This window comes from Mustelus asterias, chromosome 14 (genome assembly GCF_964213995.1).
Source record: "Mustelus asterias chromosome 14, sMusAst1.hap1.1, whole genome shotgun sequence".
Lineage (NCBI taxonomy): Eukaryota > Metazoa > Chordata > Chondrichthyes > Carcharhiniformes > Triakidae > Mustelus > Mustelus asterias.
Genome location: NC_135814.1, coordinates 32,482,245 through 32,497,114, shown reverse-complemented (window position 1 = coordinate 32,497,114; position 14,870 = coordinate 32,482,245). Strand labels below are relative to the sequence as shown.

The 14,870-nt window shown below is 43.0% G+C and overlaps 1 protein-coding gene across 1 annotated transcript in view; it reads right to left on the bottom strand.

The window, feature by feature from the left end:
* tmem163a (transmembrane protein 163a) overlaps positions 1 to 14,870 on the bottom strand; it is a 185,536-nt gene that overhangs the window by 148,042 nt on the left and 22,624 nt on the right. The window lies entirely within an intron of this gene.

Sequence of the window (14,870 nt, the reverse complement as noted above, 5' to 3'; positions counted from 1 at the left end):
CCCCCCCCCCCCCCCCCCCCCCCGCCCCCCGCCATCCTCCCCTCACCGGATACTCAGCAAGCATCGAGGTGACGTTACACCGGCACCATTTACAATAGGTTCACCTAGACATGAACTTGTTGTGAGGGTCTACCTGGGCGAGTAAAGGTGAGTATGGTCCCTGGGGGAGAGGGACATGGCACTGCTCCTTGGCACCAGCAGAACCTGGGAGTGCAAACCTTCTGTCAAGGGACAGGCCCCAGTGGGAGCCTCATGGAGATTGGAGAGGGGGGGGGGGGGTTTCATTCAAATTTGCCTGAGAATGGGGGTGTTCGGGGCTAGGACTAGCTGAGCTATTGTACAGAACCATTATGGACATGACAGGTTGAATGGCCTCCTTCTGAGTTGCAATCACTTGATGTTTCTTTGATTCTGATAACATTTTTAATACGTAAGTGTGCGTACCTTTGTACAGCCACAAAACATCACTCTTTCCTTTTTCTGCTACTCCTACATGGTACAAACCATGCAACCTCAGCAGGGATAGAGACAGGCTGCTCAGATCCCTGCTCTGACTGCTGGGATGCTCCAGTCCAGGCTAACAAACTGAGTTCTCAAGCCCCGATCTCCCAGTCGAAGACCGTACGCTGTTCATGCAACTGTACAGGAGCAGACTCGACCATCAGGGCAGGAGGCAGCAGGTGCGGAATTGACTGGGGAAGGAGAGCAATGGGTGAGAGCTGGGAGCACTTTTAATGGAGTTTCCATTTCCATGTCCCCTTTTGCCATCATCCCTCTCATGGCCTAGCTGAAATTTGCCGCATGCACTCTGCTAAAGAGCAGATCGTTGGGATGCTGTCAAACCAAGGTTAAGGTATCCATCACCCTATTTAAGACAGCAAACATTTTGACTTTCAGAGTTGGCACAGGCATGAAATTGCTGAAGGTGAGTGGGGTAAATAAATAGATGAGGGTGTTGGGAAGTGTATCGAAAGAAAAGGATGGGTGGGCATGGGTGTGGGGAGTGATGATGATGAAGTATACTTTACAAAGCAGAGTGAGGAGGTGGGATGATGCACATCACAATGGCAGTGAATGAATAAAGGGACTCACCTTTCTCGTTAGGTCATTAAAACATAATAACCTAGATTGAATAGATTGGAGTGACATAACCAATGATGTTACTAGGGGTCAGTAATTTGCACATAACACAAAGTGGGAGTGCAATTAACTGCAAAGTGGACTGTAAATTATTGCAGAATGTCGGAAGGTCAATAAATTGAACTGATAGAAGTTCGACGAAATTTAATGTTAAGGAATGTGACATGATTCAATTTGTCAGGAGGAACAATGAGGGGTAGATGGACAGTATGTGGTAACATTTTAGAAGAAATAGAACAGCAGAAGCAATTCAGAATTCAGACATAAATCTTAAAAAGATGGAGGACTAGTTGATAAAACTGTAAAGCTGAATGGTATCCATGGTCTTATGAACAGATAATGCTAGACCGTGCAAATGAAGAATTAGGTCTCTTGAAATATTGCAACCAGTTTTAGATACCCTAACAAAAGCAACTTATATAGCGCCTTTCAAGAAATAAAATGTCCCAAGATGCTTCACAGAAGCATCATAAAACAAAGCATGACACCATACCACATAAGGGGATTTGAGCTCAGATAATCAAAGATGCTCAAAGAGGTAGGTCTTAAGGAGTGTCGCAAAAGAAGAAAGTGAGATGGAGGAGCAGAGAGATGTAGGGAAGGAATTCTACAGCATGTGGTCTTGGCAAATGAAGACACAGCAACTAATGGGTGAGCAAGTAACAAGATCATAAAATCATAACAAAATTGTAAGAAACAGGAGCAGGAGTAGGCAATTTGGCCCATCAAGTCTGCTCTGGGCCATTCTATTAATCATGGCTGATCTGATTGTGGCCCTAAACTCCACTTTACTGCCTGCCCCCATAACCTCTGACTCCTTTGTAGATCAAAAATCCATCTATCTCAGCCTTGAATATATTCAATGACCCAGCCTCCTCTGCTCTCTGCTGAAGAGATTCCCAAAGACTAATGACTTTCTGAGAGAAGAAACTCTCCTCCTCTCTGTCTTTAATTGGGAAATCCCTTATGTTTAAATTGTGCCCTCTAGTTCCAGATTCTCAATGAAGGTAAACATCTCTTCAGCTGTCAAGCCCCATCAAAATCTCATATGTCTCAATATAATTACTTCTCATCCTTCTAAACTCCAATGAATGTGGGCTCAACCAGCTCAACCTTTCCTCATAAGATAGCCGAATGAACCTTCACTGAACTGTTTCTGTTTTTCTGTCCTGTACCAATAGAACATAGAACATAGAAAGCCACAGCACAAACAGGCCCTTCGGCCCACAAGTTGCGCCGATCACATCCCCACCTCTAGGCCTATCTATAACCCTCAATCCCATTAAATCCCATGTACTCATCCAGAAGTCTCTTAAAAGACCCCAACGAGTTTGCCTCCACCACCACCGACGTCAGCCGATTCCACTCACCCACCCAATGTAGCAAAAACTTCCCTACCTTTTTACTTGATCCCCTATGCAATAAAGAATTGAAACTGTGGACTCACATGAGGCCAGAATTCAAGGAGCATAGAAAACTCAGAGGGTTGTGGCCTTGGAGGAGATTACAGAGATAGGGAGTGGGTAAAGCATGAAAGAATTTGAAGACCAGGATGAGAATTTTTAAATCAAGAAGTTCCCACCCTCAATATTTTTCATTGTGCTAAACTGTTGAGATTGACTTAGTTTCATTCATCGCTTATGGAGATGGATGTGTTAATATGAAAATGTTTGTTCTAACCTCCTCCGTTACAATAATCCTTGATTGGTGCTCCTTTGCTACTTAACACTGCAAACAATTTGGTGCTATTTATATTCTATAGTTCTTTCTCAAATTTGAACAATTCTATCAGATTTCTATAAGCTTCCCTGGTCCAGTTCATGCAACATCATTCTTTCAAACGCCCCATCATAGAGGGCAAATTCCTCACTCCCACTTTCCCAGCAAGGTGCCCCATTGCAGGGGGAGAACAACAGTCAGCACCCTGATTCTTCAATCTGAGTTCCCTTTGAATGCGATTCGTGGCTGAGAGTGAGAGTGAGAGCAGCATTTACTCTTGCCTTGTCTCATTGTTGATATGATATGATAACAAATATTATGGTAGAAATCCATCTGCTGTCCTTATTATTAGTTCTATCTCAACCATTGTCAAACCTGCTCAATGACATCACCAAAGTTCAAAAATATCACCAAATTGTTTGGAATTGTAGACAGATGCTGTGGTGTTCAAGATGGTTCTGGTATTACTGGGAGGTAGTTTTGGTTTAAGATGTGCTTGAATTATGATAAGACATAGTTGCCATTAACCAGGCTCATTCTTGGAGAGGGTTGTTGTTAACTTGAAATTCTGAAAGGGACTTGCATAATAAATTGGGTCCCTGTCTGTGTGGAGGTTGCACATTCTCCCCGCGTCTGCGTGGGTTTCCTCTGGGTGCTCCAGTTTCCTCCCACAGTCTGAAAGACGTGCTGGTTAGGTGCATTGGCCATGCTAAATTTTCCCTCAGTGTACTTGCATAATTTACACTGTCAACAGAACACTGGAGGGCCCTCTGAAGGAAGCAAGCACAGTGCCACAAATTACTCTTTAGGGTCTCTTTTTATACTGAATTTTGTATCTGGAGTGACTGTTCCGGAGTCTGAAATAAAATTGGTCATTAGATAATCCAATCAACATGAGTGTTCATCAGTTTTAATGAGCTCCATTGTACTAGATGTTACTGAGTCATAGAATTTTACAAGTCAAAAGGAGACCAATTATCCACGATGCTACGTCCCTAATAATAGATTTTAGCATTTTGCCCACTGCTAATGTTGGGTTAACTGAATTGTAGTACCCTCATTTCTCACTCCATCTTTTCCTAACAGTGTGGTTGTATTTGCTATCATATAATCCAGGTTCTAATATAGGGAGTTTTAAGAACATAAGGGGCTTGAACTTCTGATGGTGTGGAAATTGAGTCAGATTTTCACTCCACTCGGAAGTTCTTACCTGAAATTCCAGCCCATCCCATCTCGCTCAACATTCCAACTCAGGCCGAGTGGGATTTGGGCATTGCAGCCCATTCCCAAGCATCGAGGGCTGTAGAGTCAAAGTAAGCCATGCATCCTTTTAAGGCACTAGGTGGCACAGTGATTAGCACCGCTGCCTCACAGAGCCAGGGATCTGGGTTCAATTCCCGGCTTGGGTCACTGTCTGTGTGGAGGTTGCACATTCTCCCCACGTCTGCGTGGGTTTCCTCCGGGTGCTCCGGTTTCCTCCCACAGTCTGAAAGACGTGCTGGTTAGGTGCATTGGTCATGCTAAATTTTCCCTCAGTGTACCCGAACAGGCGCCGGAGTGTGGCGACTAGGGGATTTTCACAGTAACTTCATTGCAGTGTGAATGTAAGCCTACTTGTGACTATTAAATAAACTTTAAAACTTTTTTAAAAGCCCAGCCAGGATAAAACATCTTTGACAAGGTAAGTGCATTAGGTGCATGGGTAGAATTTGGGGGCGTGAGGGATCAGGTCCTGCCTTGGGAGGGGCAGGGATCAAGTTGGGTTGGGCCTCGCGAGAATGGGGTTGGGTCAGGTCGGGTCTTGGGGGACAGAGGTCAGGTCATTGGTGGGGGGGGGGGCGGGGGGTGGGGGGGGAGGTGGGGTGGAAGGAGTGCATCGTCCAGGTAGTCTGGTCAGGTCAGGGCTAGAGAAATTGCTGTGAGAGGGAGGTGAGGAAGTGTCATGGGAGAAGATGGTGATGTCCTGTGGGGTGGAGAGTTGGGGGAGACCCATGGGGAGGTCTTGTGGGGGTGGGGGGGGGAGAAAGTGTCCTGTGGAGGGGAGAATCCCATGAAAGGGGAGTCCAATGATAGGGGTTGGGAAAGTCCTCTGGGTATGAGTATTTGGGGGGTTTAAGGAAGTTCCTTGGGAGTCCGGGGGTGTGAGCAGAGTCCTACAGCTTGTAGGTGCAGGTCTGTACAATAGTTACCCAAAAGCTAGAAGTGGTTTTAATTCATCCAACATTTTCTGGATAACTATGGTTTAACACAGTCAGAACAATCCAAAGTTTGTGATTTAGAATCATAGAATCATAGAATCCTACAGTGCAGAAAGAGGCCAGTCGGCCCATCAAGTCCACACCAACCACAATCCCACCGAGGCCCTATCCCCATAACCCTATGTATTTACCCTGCTAGTCCCCCTGACACTAAGGGGCAATTTAGCGTGGGCCAATCCACCTAACCCGCACATCTTTGGACTGTGGGAGGAAACCGAAACACCTGGGGGAAATCCATCCAGATACAGGGAGAATGTGCCAACTCCACACAGACAGCCGGAAACTGAACCCACTGTAAGGCAGCGGTGCTAACCACTGTGCCACCGTGCCGCCCTTAAATTACAATTTCAGATGGTTCTCATTGCAGGGCAATTGCCTGTGAGGAGTCTGCACTTGCTGGGTCATTGCCACACAATCCTTACCTGGGTACTTCCAGGTGAGGTTATCTAGCACTTCTTTGGGGCGCACATCCCACTCCCCCTTCCCACGCCCCCCCACCCCCACCTGATACAATGTCCTGGATCTTGGGAATTACGGCCCAAGATTTAAGAGCAGGGGTTGACCATGTAACCCCTCTAGCCTGCTCCCCATTCATGGCGGATCTGATTGTGGGCTTAAGTCCACTTTCCTGCCTGCCCCACATAACCTTTGATTCTCTTGTCAATCAAAAGTCTGTCCAACTCAATAGCTTCAATAATCCAGCCTCTACTGCTCTTCAGGGTAGGGGATTCCAAACATTAACAATGTTCTGAGAGAAGAAATTCCCCTTCACTTCTGTCTTCGATGGGAAACCCGTTATTCTGAAACTGTGCTCCCTAGTTATAGATTCTAAGATGGGGGGACACATCCTCTCAGCCTTTACCTTGTCTACCCTCCTCAGAATATATGTTTTAATTAGATCTCTCATTATTTTAATTTCTAACAAATACAGGCCTAACCTGCTTGGCCTTATCTCATGTTTTATGAGAATCAATCTAGTGAATAATTTATCTCTCAAGTGCCTCTAATGCAAGAATATCCCTCCTTAAACTGTACACACAGTTCTCGGCGTGGTCTCACCAACACCCTGTACAGGTGTAGCAAGACTTCTCTAACTTTATCCTCTACCACTCTTGCAGTAAGGTCAACTTCCCATCTGCCTTTCTAATTACTTACATGCATGTTAACTTTTTATAACTCATGTATGAGGACACCCAGATCCCTCTGTATCACAGTATTCTGCAGTGTCTGTCCACTTAAAAAGTATTCTGATTTTCTACCCTTCCCACCAAAGTAGATGTATAACTCGATGTGGCTTCAACTACAAAAGGGTTTATTAAAGTATGATAACTATTTACACCAGAAGGTCTGACAGAAACATCACACAGGTCTGCTCCCTTCTCCTCCCTGACTCCAAATGAACTCTTGCCAGTCAATAGGACACGTGCCCTCATTCCCAATTGGCTGGTTTCCAGCCCTTCTGTTCCATAGGATCCTGGCGGATCACGTGGCCCGCAAAGGATTGTCCCTTAAAGGGGCTACATTATCATAGTAGACAACCTTACATTTTAACATATGTTCCAACAACCACACTTTTGCCCATTCACTTAACTTATCTTTATCCTGTTGCAACCATCTGTTGCAAACTCTTAACAACTTGCTCTCCCACCTATCTTTGTAACTTCAGCAAATTTAATATAGATTTTAAACAGTAGTGACCCCAGCACTGATCTCTATAGCACTCCACTAGTTCCAGTTTACCATCCTGAAAATGACCCATTTGCCCCAACACTTAGGGTGGGATTTTCTGGCCTCACTCGCCCCGAAACAGGAAAATCCCACCAGAGGTAAAAGGCCTTTCCATCGTCCACTCCTTACCCCCTCCAATTCCCGTGGTGGGTGGGACGGTAAAATTCCGGCCTTGTTAATTAGCCAATTCTCTCTCTATGCTAATATATTACCCCCAACACCATGAGTTCTTATCTTGCGTAGAAACCTTCTATGTGGCACCTTATTAAATGTCTTTTGGCATTCTAAATATATATCAACTGGTTCCTTTTTATCCATTCTGCTTGCAACATCATCAAATAATGCTAAGAAATTTGCCAAACAATATTTCCCTTTCGTAAACCCATGTTGACTCTGCCTGATTGTATTCTGATTTTCTAAGTGTCCTACTTCATTAATAATGGGCTCTTGCATTTTTCCCAATGACAGATGTTAGGTTAACTGGCGTAAGGTTCCTTGCTTTCTGTCTCCCTCCTTTTTTGAATGGGGACATTACGTTTGAAGCTTTCCAATCCACTGGGGTCTTTCCAGAAACAAGTGCAGACTCGGAACCTACATTTAGTCCCCACGTCGGAGTCCCGAAGCCCGTGGGAAAATCAAGTCCATTGAGAGTGTTAGATTTTTACAGAGTGCAGTTTTACCAAAAGGTTAAACATTTTCCACATCGTTTTTACTGTTTAATCAAATGCCTGAAAAGATGCAAAATATTTCACTATCCACAATTTTCACCATGAAGACTGAAGATTCGCATTTATGACAATTACAATGATTTGTGATACTAACCAATCCAATTCTGCTTCTTGTTTCAAATAAGTTGCAGAAATTCTTGGTCTCTCCAATACCAAACCCAGAAAAGTCACCTTCGCAAGATGGCGAATATCACTTCAAGTATAATGATGTCTAACTGAATCAATGAAAATGGGAAAACGCTAATGAGGGACACTTCTGAATAATTTCCTTCCATTAATGTTCATATGTTTTCAATTTCCAGATGTATATTCATTCACTTTTGTTTCATTTCAGAAGATTCAAATTTGAAGCCAACATCTGTTAGTCCTTGGCAGTAAAGATGAAAAAATGTCTGTTTATTCCATTGGACCTTTCAAGAACTTTCACAGAAGCACTGACATTGAGTCTTATTCTGAATACAAGGACAGTATCAGAGGTTTCCTGAAAATCTACTTAAACCTTTTATTTAATTTATTGAGGCCACAGATTCATTCTTACAAGGGTTCCATGTGCAATTCTTTGTTTGGAAAAGCCAGTGTACCATAATGTTAAGATGATTCAGAAGTTTATTAAAGATACATGAAACTAAAGTATGGATTCATACCTGTGAGAATATTCATGGCTGGGACTATTGCAAATTATCTTGAAGCATTTGACGTCACATGAATGGCTATTTTTGGTTCATGAGCAGAACAAGGTGATAGATTCTAACCGATGAACTCTAAAATGAGATGGATGTCAGTATTTCTTCAGTTGTTCGAACCCAGCTGTGTCTGCAAGTCATCTCAATACCCTGATCCAATCAAAGAGAACAAAGAAAATTACAGAACAGGAACAGACCCTTCGGCCCTCTAAGCCTGCACCAACCATGCTGCCCATCTGAACTAAAACCCCCTTGCCCTTCCGGAGACCATATCTCTCTATTCCCATCCTATTCATGTATTTGTCGAGATGCCCCTTGATTTCATAGGGAAGATGAAATTCTAGCCATGGCACTGGCATACAGTGCTTCACAGCGATCTACCCAACAGCACCTACAGTTTATTTATTAGTGTCACAAATAGGCTTACATTCACACTGCAATGAAGTTACTGTTAATCCCCTAGTCGCCACACTCTAGCGCCTGTTCAGGTACACTGAGAGGGAATTTACCATGGCCAATGCATCTAACCAGCACATCTTTCAGGCTGTGAGAGGAAACCCACAAAGAAACGAGGAGAAAGTGCAGACTCCACACAGGCAGTGACCCAAGCTGGGAATCGAACCCGGGTCCCTGGCGCTGTGAGGCACCAATGCTAACTATTGTGCCACTGTGCTGCCCTAATCTATCCAACTGATCTCAATCCATTTTGTTCTTGTAATTTTAGTCTGTTATAATTTTATGTCTTCCACAATTATCACGGTGAATATTCATGAGATGTGCTTGTGTATGACTACTAAAAACATTACGTACATTACCTTTGCAGACGTCAAACAAGAGTTTGGCAGAGAAAAAGGTATGTGATTTTCTTGTCATAATTCTTTTGAAGCCATAATAGAAGTGTCCAGTTCCCACCCGGATGGGAATATTTACTCTTAAACATTATATTAGCATGTTGGTGTGCAGACAAATAGATATTTCCATATGTCCATAGAAGATGTACCTTTATCAAAACATCAAATTACCTCGCTGTACCATTCCCATGGCAATCAGCTGCCAGTTCAGCAATCTCTGACAAACTAACTTGAAATAAGCAGCAAGAACAACACAAATTACAGGTAGAGCTGCACCATGAAGAATGCATCTACCTTTTCAAACCATACAATTTTACAAAATCCATACAGTCAATTAATTTTTGGAATTGTAAAATTTCAGGGAATAAACTAATGATAAGGATAAAAGAAATCATTTGTTTTTGACACGAAATTTCATAGAATCGTTACAGCAGGGAAGGAGGCCACTCGGCCCTCGACATTCATGCTGACTCTCTGCAAGATCAACTCTGTTCGGCCCACTCCACTGCCATTTCCCCATGGCCTAAATATTTTTTTCTTTTCAGATAATTATCCAATTCCCTTTTGAAAGCCACAATTCAATCTTTCTCTGTGACAATCTCAGGAAGTACATTCTGGGTCCTAACCACTTGCTGCGTAAAATGTCGTCATTGCTTCATTTTCCAGTGATCTTAAATTGGTGTCCTCTACTTCAACTCCTCTGGCAGAAGGAAGAGTTTCACTCTATGTGCTCTCTCTAGGCCGCTCATGATTCTGAACTTCTCTATCTAATCTCCTCTCAAACTTGTCTTCTTTAAGCAGAACAATCATCGCTTCCCCAGTCTATCCACATAATTGAAGTCCCTTACTCCCTTTTTCTGCAGCCTCTTGAAAGAAAAATAAATCTTCAGCACTGCTTCCCTCTTCCTATCATGCAGCCAACTTTGGATTCATGCTGCCACTGTCCCCTTTTGCCTTGGACTTCAATGTTGCTGGCAAGCCTGTTATGTCACACTTCAGAAGTCCCAGACCTTGGAAGATCAAATATTAACCGTGTTATAAACGCTCCTGTTGCCTCAACAAAAACTTAGGTTAGTTAAGCACAGTATGCCTTGAACAAATCCATGTTGGCTTTCCTTAATTAATACAACTTGTGCAAGTAAATATTCATTTTGCTCCAGGTTTAAAAGCTTTTCCACCACCAAGATTAAACAGAGTGATCTGTAGTTGTTGAGTTTGTCCTTACACCCACTTTTGAACAAGGATGTAACAGTTGCAAATCTCCAGTCCTCTGGCACCACTCCCGCACCCAAGGAAATTTGAAGATTAAGGTAATTACCGCTGCAATTCCCAGCCTTACTTCCCTCAGCATCCTCGGATGCGTATGACCTAGTTCTGGTGACTTATCAGCTTGAAGTACAGCCAGTCTTTCTAATGTCCTCTTTTTCTCAACTATTCACTCATTCAATATCTCAACAACTTCTTCTTTCACTGTGACTTAGGCAGTATCTTCTTCCTTGGTAAAGTCAGATGCGAATTATTCATTTAGTATAAAGTAAAAGCAAAATACTGCGAATGCTGGAATCTGAAAATGCTGGAAAATCTCAGCAGGTCTGACAGCATCTGGGAGAGAGAATAGAGCCGACGTTTTGAGTCTGGATGACCCTTCGTCAGAGCCAAATTTAGTATCTCAGCCATGTCATTTGCCTCCACAAATCGATCCCTTGTTTGGTTCCCTAATTTGAATGTCAGTGATTGTGCTGCACTTGGGCCACATGAATGCCATGGCTGAATAGCTGGAGCCATGAGGAGGCAGTGAGGGGTAGAGGTGACATTGGCAACATAGACAAGTGTATGAGGGTGAGGTGCAGTATCAGGGTGTGAGGCATAGCCCTGAGTGTAAGACTGCTGCTGGATAAATGATTTAGGTGAAGAGCACTGAGAGGTTGATGCATTGATGAGTTACGATGCATTTACTGACCTTGACCACCTGCCTGTAGTCATTAATCTGCACTGATGCAAAATCCTCAGGTACTCCCCCCACCTCACTGTCCACCTCCATTACTAATGACTCCAGCACTGAATCTGTTACCCCAGAACCCCCCTTTCTGTCTTGGTGTTTCATTTCCCATCTTTTGAATTCCGGCAACATTATTCAGTGCAACATTCCTTTAAGAGGGACATCCTGCCTTAAGACTGAGTGATGATTGCACCATGTGTTCTCAACAAAACTCCGTTCAGGTCCCCTGCTGAGCACGGAGGCTACTGGAATCACGAAGCGGCCAGCAGCAAGGCATTTACTCAGCCCCAGGCTGCAATCAGTGAGCTGAATTGGGAGCACCAAGTCTTTGTGCCGCCCACCACCTCCAACAGAACCAATGTGGGCAGGTCATGAATCACCACAGTTGCACCCAAAAATGGGGCAAACAAAATGTTTAGCCCAATTTAAATGAAATTGTCTATAAGGCATAAATATTTGCCAGGACAACCAGGGATAACCTCTTTGCTCTTCCCCAAACTAATGCCACCTGAGTGGGCAAGTAGGGTCTCACCCAAAAGAGCATACATTCAACAGCGCAGCATTGGAGTTATGTTCCACACTTTTATGCTTTGGAGTGGAACTTGAACCCACGAGGTCTATAACAGCCCAGAATCCCAGGGTTGACACCAGCATAATAGGGAATATGTTGGATTTTCAAATGGATCTGCTTGCACCAATAACGCTGCAGGAATTCTAATTCCAGTCTGTTACCACATGAAAACATTGAGCATGGTCTCGGCACTTCTCTGCATGTCGTGGGAGGAAATTTTAAAAGGGTCACCTCTAGGCCACTTTAACAAACTGCAGCAACCAGCTACAAAGCAGCATTACTAAATGTTTGCCTGTTCTATTTCCAATGCGAGTAACCGTGTACACCACAAGGAGACACATATAAAGAAAAAAATAAAATCAAGGAAATACATTTTTAAATGCATTAGCAAAATGTGTTGCTGCTGCACCTGGTGCAATGTAGACATGTCTCTGAGACACACAAAAGTAGAGATTACAGAATATATTGGTGTGACTTATTCCAAAGACTGTGGCGATAGTGTCCTCTCAAAACGACCAAGTTGGGCTGCAATTAATTTTTAGTAAAGCTTAAGTACATTAAATACCATAGAACCCAGAATCCCCACAGAATCCCTGCAGAAAAAGGCCATTTGGCCTATCAAGTCTGCACTGGCTCTCCAAAAGAGTATCCCACCCCTTAACCTTGCACATTTACCATGACTAATCTATCTAACATATGCATCTTTGGAGACTAAGGGGCAATTTAGCATGGCCAATCCACCTAACCTGCACATCTTTGGACTGTGGTTGGAAACTGAAGCAGCCGGAGGAAACTCACGCTGACGTGGAGAGAATATGCAAATTCCATGAAGACAGTCAACCAAGGCTGGAATCGAACCCGGAATGCTAACCACTGCGCCACCATGCCGCCAATAAGATTCCCTTTTACCAGAAAGACACATTGCTTCTTGCATCATTCCTCTTCCTCTACATGTATTATTGGATTTTTATCTTACCATAAAGAATGCAATTACGATAGGATGAAGAGTGCTATATGACAGTGTTATGATTCCAGCTGCTGTTACTACAGGACAAGTCAGATTCCATTGTGGAACCCGACTTGATGGATCCTAATTTTTATTTTGTGTTCAGATATGTGGAGGGCAACTACTGAACAGAGTCACAGAGGCAGCTGATGTATTTTAAACAAAAGAATAGAACATTTATTAAACAAGAAAAGATGAATTGTAATATATTACTCCTTCACCCCAACTATACCTTAGTTATGTACAAATTCATAAAGATCATAAGTTACAGAATCTCTCTCATGCTCCTAGTGTTCACAATATGAACACAGTCCATATAAATCAATAGGTAAATTGTGGTAAGTGATAGCTGCCACCCAACTCCTCCAAGATGCCTGTCACCTGTGAGGTAACTAACCTCACTAGAACTCTGTCTTTCACACTAGAGTTTGCAATCCCCACTCTTGAAGGACACTGTGGTGAACCATAGATGGTTACCACTATGGGTACTGAACCATAGATGGTTATCACTATGGGTACTTGTACATATGTTACTCTTGTTACTGTTGGGGTTAGGGTTGGGGTGTTCCACCTGTTGGTATTGTTCTGTGGTACACTCCGGTTGGCTCTGCCTACCTATAGGAGTATAAAGGTCACTGCACTTCCTAGTGACCCTTTAGTCTGGGATTGTATTGTTAAGCAGTATGCTCCATTCTTGTTGCTAATAAAAGCCTTTATTTCCCGGGTACGATCCAGCCTCCCGAGTGAATTAATCACGCATCAGACACACCTTAGAATCTTCTCCAAAATGATGCATTGTCTCAGATATGTTCCCCAAGGCTCTACCTCCAGAGCTGCAACCTCTCCTTCTGACATTCCTCTGCCCTGGAGCACCATGTACATTCAAGCTTTGTATCTATGCAATTTCACAGATAGTCAGCCATGCCAACAGAACTGTACTGCTTCACAGGCCCGTAGTAAGGAGTCACCAACCTTTGGGTCTCCTTAGATCTTCTGGCTATTCACATGCCTTTAATTAGGATCAATTTTCTGCTCTTCACTCTTAACTTGATGGAACAGGATCTCTTTATGATCACTGTCCCTGCCTTAGCTGTCATCTTGGGACTATTTCCTGTCCCTTCCTGGTTTTTGGAACCTTCTTCTTTAAGTTGGGACTTGCTTTTTGTCCCCTTGCACATCCTGCATGTTCCACCAGTTTCTGTATTTCCTTCTCAATCACCTTGTTCTAATTGAACTAAAAAAACTGTTATTCTGTTTCCCCCTGTCTGGAGGCCCTCTAGGCAACCGTATCATGCTGCTACTTTAAGTGTCATAAAATCTCATTAAAACCTCATTTTAAAGTGAAACTAAAACTCAAAATCCTTAACACACAACTACAGAAATATAAATTATACTTAAACTTAAAGCTATAGCTTATGCCCAACATACACAAATACAAAAATAAATTACCTAAATCTGTATCTATTTCTTAACAACAGAGACAGGGGCATGAATAATACTCTGAAACATACTCTGGAAGGATATGATTAGTGGCATTCCACAGGAATTTGGGTTGGGGCCTCAACTATTTATTTGCTTAATTGAGTAATGTCTTAGATAATGAGATGGAGAGTCATATTTCTAAGTCTAAAACGATACAAAGATGGACACCATTATGAGCAATGTAGACAGAAGCATTCAATTAGTGTAACAATGCACTTCACAGACTTCATTAATGAGCACAAAAAGGAATTATTAATAAGAATTATTCAATAGCTTCAGCCAGCTCCCTCCATGTTTCCTGCCTCAGAAAGCTCCCAAAGTCTCTTGCCTAAGAGGGCTCCACCCGCTGGAGTGATTACTCACCCTGAGTCCCAAATGGTCCCCCAGACCAAATGACCCTTAACCTGTTGTGTTGCCCTTATAGGGACAATCACCTCAATACAAAGATACAAGAATAGATTAAGTGAATAAGCATAGCTGTGGAAAATAGATTTCAATGTTGTCAAATGTGAGGTCATCCAACTTAGATTGGAAAAGAACAGAATGAATAATTTCTCACTGGTGAAACGCAGTGCAGACTTACGGTCCAAGTTCACAAACCATTAAAATGTCACAAACACGTACAAACAAAATCAATCAAAAAAGAAAACAAAATGCTGGCCTTTATATCTAGAAGATTAGTATACAAGAGGTGTAATTTTGTAC